The 11,084-nt window shown below is 35.3% G+C and overlaps 1 non-coding gene across 1 annotated transcript; it reads right to left on the bottom strand.

The window, feature by feature from the left end:
• Window positions 1-204: 204 nt before the first annotated feature.
• On the bottom strand, window positions 205-276 carry TRNAD-GUC (transfer RNA aspartic acid (anticodon GUC)). Its single transcript has one exon. It is a non-coding gene; the product is annotated as a tRNA-Asp (tRNA).
• Between the last annotated feature and the right edge of the window lie 10,808 nt (window positions 277-11,084).

Below are 11,084 nucleotides of genomic sequence, written 5' to 3'. Positions count from 1 at the left end.
AGAAAAGACAAAAAGTGGCAGACAACTGGAAAAGACGAATAAACCCCCAGGAAAAAAAAAATGAATATGGTCCGGGAGAGGCTCGAACCTGCAGCTTTAGACTAATATGCCAGCGCTCTAACCAACTGCGCTACCAGAGAGCGCTCGGTTACTGTAAACAAATATATTATATAATTTATAAGTATTGGAGCCAGCAAAAATTAACGCCGTTGCCGGGGATCGAACCCGGGTCACCCGCGTGACAGGCGGGAATACTTACCACTATACTACAACGACTTTGATGTTGATATGTCAAACTAAATGCATATTATAGTAAATAACATATTTACTTATCCTAAAACTATCAATTAATGGAGCGTTAGCCATAAATATTGTAGAAGGATAAATTATGTGATTGTCTTTTATAAAAGAAAATTGCAATATGTACTAATGACAAAATAAATTATTGATTTTTTATTATTGAATTATTGATTTTCATTTAGGTGATGTTTGAGCTAATGACATGATAAATATTAAATAATGTTGGTCAATTTATTATTATTATTATTATTATTATTATTGATGATATAAAACCCGGTTTTGATTATATGGACTTTAATGACCATGTAGTATTTAACCATTCACCGTTAGATCTAGGTTTATTAGAATCATAGGATGATCATTCAAAGTATCCTAATGCTTAGATTTAATAAGTCTAGATCTAACAGTGAATGATCAAATTCACTTGATCATTAATGGCATAATAAAAACACTCTTGGTAAAAAAAAGTGTTTTTTACAATAAAGAATACCATATCTCTAACTCGTGAGACTAACCTTTTTAGGGAAAAGTTAAAAAAAACTTTGTGATTTTAGATTTTGACACTATTGAATAAGTAATATTAGCCTAGGGATTAGTAGTAATTTAGCCATATGTTAGTTCGGTACTGATAACAACCCAAATTATTCTTGAATAAGGAATAAGGGAAAATTAATATAAATAATGGCAAACCGTTATTCCTTCTAAAAGAGATATTTGTGCATGATTACTGTGGAATTAATGACAATTATTGCAGGATTAATGCAGAGGTGAATATGTAAATAATGAAGAAAATGAAGGAGTTTCTAGCATTATGCCACACCAAAGTGGACCATGGCGAGATACGCCATAACGAGATACGCCCGATGAGAACGAGTAGTGGAGACCCGCCATAGCTCTCAAGAAGAGCGTACATACGCCTTGACGGGTCTAAAAATACCAAAAGGCGCCTTTATTACCATCCATGAATGGGAATAAATACAATTAAATGGCAATTAATAGCCATTAAAGGGGAATAAAGACTTGACTGTTCGAATACCTCAACTCTGAGGGTTTCAAGAACAAATGCTGGGATTAATGGAGAATTGATAGCAATTAAAGATGAGTAATGACATGACTCTTCACCTGCTTCCCCATTAATGCTGAAGGTTACAGAAACCTATATAAATACCCTAGCTTCCTAGGATCAAAAGTACACTTACTGATTCTCTACTTTTGTGCTTACAGTTTATTCTCAGAAATATTACTGACTTTGGCATCGGAGTGTCCCCGGCCGATCCCAACGGCGCCTCACAGGGAAATGCTCCGATCAAGGATTTTTCCACAAGTTATCAATTGGTGCGGTGAGCGTGGATCTCTAACAAACAGAAGATCACAAAATCTCGATTGTATAGAGTTTCACAAAGAACAAAACAATGGAGTCAACGGAATAGAAATCACAATCTCAAACCTTGGCTCAATCAGTGCAAACAAATCTATCCAAAGATAGGCTTCTCTATAGATTGGTGGGAAAGAGTTTTCTACATTAAATCTGGAATTTTATGATAAATAAGATAAGTTTCCTACCCTTTCTTATTCCATTTTTAATTAAAGAAAATTGAAGTTTCTTACCTTTATCAAGTTGCTATGAATATCGTTACATGTTATTATGATAAATCTAATAAAATGTGAAAGATAAAGTCATAGACACAAATCTTTCATTAAATCTTGCATGCTTACTATGCCCTCATATTTTTATGCATGACAAGTGTAATATGATATTATCATTGAATTAGTACAAACGCATGTATAAGACCCGTAATCTTGGGATTTACAAAAAAAATTCATCCATTCAATGTGATTTTGTCATTTGATATTAAAATATCATAAAAGGGCTCATGTAATTACAAATGATTTAGATCTGGTCGGTCTTTTGGATGAACATGCATATAACTATTAGAAGAAATTACAAAAAAATCATATTTGGTTTTTCCTTGTACAATTCACCATCTATATATGGCTTTTCTCCTATATAGTACTTTTAATATCAGAAATTCATATTTTTGAATATTGTTTTGTCAAACAGTTATTTCATTCCCTTTTTTACAATGATATGTCTATTCATATAAAAACTGTTTATTTGACATTGTTAGAATTTCTGTTACCAACACAAGAGACTTGAAAATATTGAGTCTATTTGTAATTATCATGTAATTGTCCCTAACTATTAAGGGCATTATGGGCTGATGAATTACCAAATTGGATAAACAAAACTTTCATGTCTTGAGCTAACTACAAAATAGTGCAAGTATCGGTTTTGGATCAGAACATTAATTTATGCAAAATTCTTAGGATATACATGAGAATTCCTTAAAGATTGGAGGATTGTATGTGAAGGTATGTGAGAGTGGATTTTGAATAATTTTCCTTACACTCCAAATTGGAGGAGAATCATGGTACATGTATTTTTCTTCCAAAATTACCCTTTCTCTTTTATTTTATTCGTACAAATGAAATGATATAAGAGTAATTTTATATATAACTATATTATTAAATCATCAGTTACCTTTCTTTAATTACACCTCATTCAAATGAGGCTTTAATGATCTCCGAATGCCATTAATGTATGGATGCACAATATTAATTGCAAGTAAATAGCAACTATGTAAGATATCTTACCCAATATAGTATGTCATAACTTCTATGACGTTTAAAATAAATATGCTATCTTGGATATTAATGCGCATTGAAATACAAAAGGACATTATTCTTAAACCATTCTCATTATGGTTACTTATTAAGAATTCATTATGATATTCATGTGCAGTAGCAATCTTTATGGTTATGACCGTTATACGTGATATTATTATTAAAACAAGCACAATTAAAATTCTATTATGAATTTGTTTGACATATAATATTTACTCGGTTTTATCCTTTGACTAAGTTCATTCTAGAGTCAGGGACCAACGTGAAGGAATTATTAAGTTGATTCCAAGATGAACTAAAAATTCCATAAAGAGACATTGCATTATACATGATATTTGCCAACAAGGTCAATGCAAACAGTCTTTTGCTATGAAGTATGTTCTGTGGATCAAGCCACTGATCCCCAAGGTAAGTGAATATAGCTTTTATGCCTTACCACAATCTTTTAATAATGGACAGGGTATGCCCCACTTCTGGAGTTCTTTCAGTGCTAACCCACAGGTACAAGGGAATTGCTAATAATGCAACCAGTACCAAACACTAGCATGAAAAATAAAGCTCAACCCAGAGAAGTGTATATTCAGAGTCACTTCAGAAAAATTCCCTAACTATGTCATTAGCAAAAAAGGAGTTAGAGCAAATCCAGATAAAGTAAAAAGCCCTGCGAGGAAAAAGGTGAAAAGAGCGCCTAAATAAAAGCCATGCGAGGAAAAAGGTGAAAAGAGCGCCTAAATGAAAGCCCCACTATGGGTGAGAAAGATCCAGAGGTTGAATGAGCGGATCATCGTACTAGAAAGATTGTCAACAAGCATATCAAGGTATAAAACAATTCCTAGCAGAACCACCCTTGATGAGCAGACCAATCTGAAGGGGAGACCTGCATTTGTATCAATCTGTCATGGATAAAGCTATGTGCACCGTGGTTATTCAAGAAGAAGAAGGTCATCAGTTCTCCATCTATTATGTTAGCAAAATGTTGAAGGATGCGGAGACAAGATATTCGAAGCTAGATAAAATGGCTCCCACGGTTGTGACAACATCCATCCGCGTTAAACCATAGCTCCAAGCATAACCTCAACATGATCGCGATCAAGATCAAGAGTCGGCTTCACCATCATGATTCAACATTGAACACATGAATGATGAGATTACAAGGCGAGTGCATGCCGCTCTGGATAGACAAGAGAACAATGCAGAAAGATACGCCATCCAGTTAACAGGAATTCGCCATTCACAGCGCGAATCATGAGGTACGAGGCGGAAAAAATGATTAAAGCTTCCAACTTGCCACAATATAAAAGAAAAGAATCAATATAAGCGGGACATTACATATCCCGAACCCAAAGGAGGGGAGCATGTAACCGTTGGAAGAAACGCCAAAGCGTACTACAGGTTGGCCACCGCACTGAAGCTTGCTGGGTGCTGGCAAACTAGATAGCTTTGTCCAGAATAACAAATAACAAGATGACAAGCAGAAGACAGATCCCAAAAATAAATTCAAAAGTGTCATTAATGTCATAGCAGATGGACCAGTGTATCAGCCACCCGTGGAAAAAGCAAAAATATCCGCTCTGGATAAAACATCCCTCCATTGCTCCTTTTGCAGAAACAGGTCCAGTAATCTCTCCACATGCAGATGCATTGGTAGTAACAATGGCGATTCAAGGATGGGAGATAAAATAAAGCGAGTAAAGACATGGGCAGTTCTCACAATGTCATCACCAAAGGTGCATTCGCCAAACTAAAGGTTGATCCGATCCAAATAGAAACAACCATTGTTGACATCATTGGAGTGACGGGTCACACTATCTAGACCAAGGGCCAGAGGTTGCAGCCCTAATTTCCATCCGTCGTCTGACAATGTACATTCCCACCAGCAAAGGAGGAGTAATGATTAGCGGGAACCAAAAGGTGGCTAAAGAGACTTATACTCGGCGTCACTATCAATCCGCCCACAATCCAAAGAGGACGAAGGTGAGAAATATTAACTTGTCACTACAGCTTTGGGCGACACAGAAACGCTCCTTATTACTGATGGAAAGCGGGTGCGGATCGCCAAAGGATTAAAACTTGAGATCAAAGAGGATGTTAAAAAAGTTCTCATTGAGTCTGAAAGCGTATTTACATAGGAGAATGAGATCCCCACAGGAGTAAGCCCAGATGTGATTACTCATAAGTTAAACATCATTGAGGATGCGGTTCTAGTTGCTCAGAAAAGACGGAACCATGGGCCTAAAAATCAGTATTTTTACATATTCTTATATGTGCATTAAACTGTTATAGTATCTTATATTTTATAATTTATTCTTTCTCGCCATACTTCTTATATTCATTTGCCTAGCTTTTAGTGCTGATATACGCCCAGTGGCTGGCGAATGAAAAGTTCCACAGGTGGATCAATTACCTCAAAGATAGGACAATTGATCCCATCACGGGCGGATCCCCTTTCCATAAAGATAAGAAGCACAGACCCGCAGGAGCTTTCAAATGAGCTCAACTCTCTCCTCAAAGACAGGAAAAGGATTGACCACCATCAAAAGCGGGTTAAAATCGTCTCAAACATGAGATCATTACACCCTCAACTTTCTCCTCAAAGATAGGAGAACACTCTCATGGGTGGATCCATCTTTAGATGATCACCATTCGAGAAAGAGTTAAAACATTCCTTGGACGCAAGGACTTTACACACTCTCACTCCCTTCCCAAAGAAGGGTTCACAAGTCCTACGGGCGGATCGCTTCACCTCAAAGATAGGTAGCAAGTTGATCCCCTAGGCAGCTTTACTTCCTCTAGAAGGAATAGAACAGCTTCAAACCTTCATAAAGGTTCGCACAACGGAGTATGGTTGGCCACCTACTCCATATTAAATCCTACAAACTTATAAATTTACTTACGCAAACGTAAAAGTAAATGGCGACCATAAGGATTAAAACAATTGTACTTAAGTTTTACAAACAATCGGACAATAATCTCAGCGGCGGATCGATCTACCTCAAAGATAGGAAACAATTGATTGTCGTCAGAGACAGAGTTAAAACATTTCTCAGACGTGAGAACTTTACACTCTCAAATACTCTTCCCAAATAAGAGTCTCAAGACCTGGCGGCGGATCGATTCACCTCAAAGATAGGAAGCAAATCGATCGCCCAAGGCAGCTTAACTTCCTCACCAGGAATAAAAGCTTCTAAACCTTCACAAAGGTTCACACATTGGGGTACGACTGGCCACCTACCCTAAACAATCGGAGAAATCCTAAACCAGATTCTAAAAAGTTACTTGCTAAAAGATATAATGCATTAGTAAAAATAGTTCTGGAAAGAAAAGGGTTCATCCAACAACGAAGCCTCGTCTTCATCCAAGTAATGAAGCCTCGTCTTCATCCAAGTAATGAAGCCTCATCTTCATCCAAATAATGAAGCCTCGTCTTCATCCAAATAATGAAGCCTCGACTTCATCTCCAAATAATGAAGCCTCGTCTTCATCTCCAAACAATGAAGCCTCGTCTTCATCAAAGATAATGAAGCCTCATCTTCATCAAAGCAATGAAGTCTCGCCTTCACAAATGCAAAGTAAAAACACTTTGGAAAATGAGTAAAGGCTATAAAGGCAAATGCCTAGAGTGTCAAAACCCCCCACAAAATGCACAAAAGTCCCTAAATGAATGATCATTCTTACTGATCCCTAAGGGCGGGTCATTCTCCTCAATATGGCAAAACTGAAGAAAAGAAATCTAAGGCGAATCATAATCCTATGCGGTAGGAACAAATGGTCCCATAAAGGGCGAGTTATTCCCTTTCTAAAAGAAATATAACTCTCAAGAAGACCCCTAGAGGCTAACAATGGATACGGTTGGCCACCTATCCATAAGGAAGCAAAAGCCCCTAAAAGTGCATCATATCCATATGTGATCCCACATAGGGCGGATCTTTTTCATAAGTTCCTGCATAAGGAAGCCCCTAAAAGCGCATCATTTCCATATATGATCCCCCATCAAGGGCGAGTCCACTTTCCTCCAAGATAGAAAAATAAAACACCATTTAGACAGCCCTAAAGAGCTTTTTACACCTTTAGAGTGGGCTTTTGATAACAACCCAAATTATTCTTGAATAAGGAATAAGGGAAAATTAATATAAATAATGACAAACCGTTATTCCTTCTAAAAGAGATATTTGTGCATGATTAATGTGGAATTAATGACAATTATTGCAGGATTAATGCAGGGGTGAATATGTAAATAATGAAGAAAATGAAGGAGTTTCTAGCATTATGCCACACCAAAGTGGACCATGGCGAGATACGCCATAACGAGATACGCCCGATGAGAGCGAGTAGTGGAGACCCGCCATAGCTCTCAAGGAGAGCGTACATACGCCTTGACGGGTCTAAAAATACCAAAAGGCGTCTTTATTACCATCCATGAATGGGAATAAATACAATTAAATGGCAATTAATAGCCATTAAAGGGGAATAAAGACTTGACTGTTCGAATACCTCAACTCTAAGGGTTTCAAGAACAAATGCTGGGATTAATGGAGAATTGATAGCAATTAAAGATGAGTAATGACATGACTCTTCATCTGCTTCCCCATTAATACTGAAGGTTACAGAAACCTATATAAATACCCTAGCTTCCTAGGATCAAAGGTACACTTACTGATTCTCTACTTTTGTGCTTACAGTTTATTCTCAGAAATATTACTGACTTTGGCATCGGAGTGTCCCCGGCCGATCCCAACGGCGCCTCACAGGGAAGTGCTCCGATCAAGGATTTTTCCACAAGTTATCAGGTACACAATATATACGGCTATGTAATAACTACTGAGTTTTTTTTCTATTTTTCTATCTTCAATTTAATTTCTTCTTCTTCTTTTTTATTTAAGATGGTATTAGAGCAAAGTCAAGAAAAATTGTTCTTTGCTTATTTCTGAAATTTTTCTTGATTGTGATCTTTCTACCATCATTTCCCCCCTCTTGATTTGATATCTTCTTTTCCCTTTCTGATTTCTTTTCTTTCGATTATTGCTATTTGATAATGGCGAATCAAAACCGTACCGATGAATTCAGTGTTAATTACTTTGTTCATTCTTCTATGGAATCTGTTCTTACTAGTTTTGCAAATTACCATGCTTGGTAGAGAAATATGAAAATGGCACTCGTCTCCAAGTATAAACTTGATTTTGTTGATGGAACTCTTATGAAACCTCTGAAATTTTATAACCAATTAAATGGTCACATCATTATATTGAATTATCTTTTGCTTACTATGTTTGTGGTTATTATTTGCTAATATGACTGGCGGAAAGAAAAATGACGCTAGCAAAAATGTGAGCAGTAGCATCATGACGGCATCTTTGAAGATCATCAATCATAAAGTGACTGGGTCCAACTATGTCAATTGGTCCAAAACCATTAAAATATATTTGCGTAGTATCAAGAAGACTCGTCATTTGAATGATGATCTAAAGACAGATAATGAAAAATGAATGGAAAATAATGCTTGTATATTTCTCGGAATCAAGAAGCCCATTGATACGATAATTGTTGGTATGGTTCGTCATTGGGAGTATATCAAATAACTTATGAACTACATGCAATATTTATATGATGGTAAGAGTAATGTCTCTCGCTTATATGATACTTATAAGTCATTCTATACCACCGATCGCCACAGTCAATATACTCAGGATTACTATATGCATGTGAGGGAAATTTTTGAGTAGTTGAATGAATTGCTCCCTTTGAGCACCGATATCAAAGTGATGCAAGCTCAACTGGAACAAATATTTGTTCTCCGATATTTATATGGATTTGGTCTGATTTCAAGGGTGTTACTTCTCAGATCCTTTATAGTGCTACCATTCCTGACGCTAAAGAGGTTGGGTTAATAGTAGGGGTGGCAACGGGGCGGGGAAAAACCGAAAATCGTGGAGGTCTGAACCGACGGGGTCGGAGAAAAACCGAATTTTTGGGTGCGGGGATGGGGGTGGGAAATTTTTTACCCCCGAACGTTAAATTTGGGCGCGGGGTGGGTGTTACTATCCCCAAACTATGGGGATCCCCACACCGCCCCCGAAAAACCGCCCGTAAAAATAACCGAAAATTCCCCGAAAAATAATATATATATAGAGAGAGAGGTGGCAATTTCGTGTTTCGTGTCAAAATCGTGTTATCTCATATATATGTTTCATATAGTTTTTTATGTTATAAATACTAGAAAAATGATTTTCGTATCAATCGTGTCGTTTCAGTCGGGTTGTCTCTCTAAATCGTGTTTTCGTGTCAGAAATTACCACCTTTGTATATATATATATATATATATATATATATATATAAGATAATACATATACTTTAATTTAAAATTATTTTTAATTAAAAATAAACATTCTTAATAAAAAAATTTCAAAAAAAGTTTCATTAGCATTTAGATTTGATTTTAAAAAATACAGACTATATTTACTTAGGGTTACAGTTTAAAATAAATAAAAAAACTAAAAACATAAACTACAACCTAATATAACGTTTCCTAGAAATAAACTCTAGAAGTTTTATCGTCTTTCTTTCTCTCCTTCCTCAGACCCTTCGCTTTCTCTAACCAAGGTTACTCTTCTCAGACAGCAACACTCTCTTTGCTTCTGGTGCTCGTCTTCTTCTCAATACAGTGACACCCAACTTTTCTCTCTTTTGTGTGATGCAGTTTTAGGTACAGTAAAACCTCTATAAATTAATAATGTTGGGACCATGAAATTTTATTAATTTATAGAGATATTAATTAATCAATAATTATTAATTTATAGAGTGTCATGCAAAATTCAATTGAGGATGAAGGTAATGATGATTCGGTACCTTTGGAACCACTCACAAGAAAAGAAGCAATTATAACATCAACCATTCTTTACAATTTTTTGTTATAATTTGACAAGGATACACTAGAACTTTTGGATATACTGAGAATAGTTAGAGATGAAATTCAACTAGATTTAAATTTCAAAAAAAAAAAAAAAACAAAGTACTATAGAGTCATATTTTGCTAAATTATCCTAATATATATACTTGACATATGTATTTAAGAAATTATTAATTTATAGAGATAATAAAACAATGTATTATAAAGGGTTGTTCCAAAAAATTATTATCTTATTAATTTATTAAAATTGATTTATGAAGGTTTTACTGTATTATACATACTCAGATTTTCACTTTTTAGGTATATTCGATTTTCATATTGAACTGTTGGTATTATACATGCAAGACTTTGAATTATTAATTTATAAACCAAAGAAATGCAAGTTAATACTGATATTATAAACCAGTATATATAATATTGATTTATAATACCAGTATTAATTGGTTTATAATACCCGTATTATACATAATGATATTACAAACCAGTACCTATTGGTTTATAATACCAGTGCCTATTGGTTTATAAACCAATAGGTACTCAGCCTATTGTATGCCAGTACGTACTGGTATTATAAACTAGTAGGTATTAGTTTATAATACCAGTACTTGCTGGTTTGTAATACCAGGACATATACTGGTGGTTTATAAACCAGTAGTACCTGATACCAGTATATGTCCTGGTATTATAAACCACTTGGTAATATTGATTTATAAATCAGTGTTTATTAGTTTATAATACTAATATATTTATAATGTTGATTTTGATTAATTTTTTTTTTCATTACTAATTATATGAATATTAATGTTGATTTTGTAGGTGAATTATGGATAAATTTAGCCAGGTTGATTCACCTACTACTAAAGCATTAATAGAGGAGTCAACACCAATTGGACAAGAATCAACACCAAGGGGTTGTAGCAAAAAAACACTTCAAACGAAGAAGTAACCTTGTTAACCAAACGAGGTCGGTCTGATGTATGGAATCATTTTAAAAGACAAAAAATTGGTGACAATTGGAAGGTAATATGCAATTATTGCAATAAGAAACTTGGTGGAGAGTCAAGGGACGGAACTACACACTTACATGGTCACTTTAAAATATATCCATTAAGAAAAACAAGAGATATAAAGCAAAGTTTGGTAGGAGCTAAGATTGCTGATAATGTGAAATCACTTGCAACTTGGGAGTTTAATG

The sequence above is a fragment of the Euphorbia lathyris genome, chromosome 9, assembly GCF_963576675.1.
Source record: "Euphorbia lathyris chromosome 9, ddEupLath1.1, whole genome shotgun sequence".
In the NCBI taxonomy this organism is placed as follows: Eukaryota; Viridiplantae; Streptophyta; class Magnoliopsida; order Malpighiales; family Euphorbiaceae; genus Euphorbia; species Euphorbia lathyris.
Note: the sequence above shows the minus strand (reverse complement) of the source record. Positions and strands in the feature narration are given on the sequence as shown.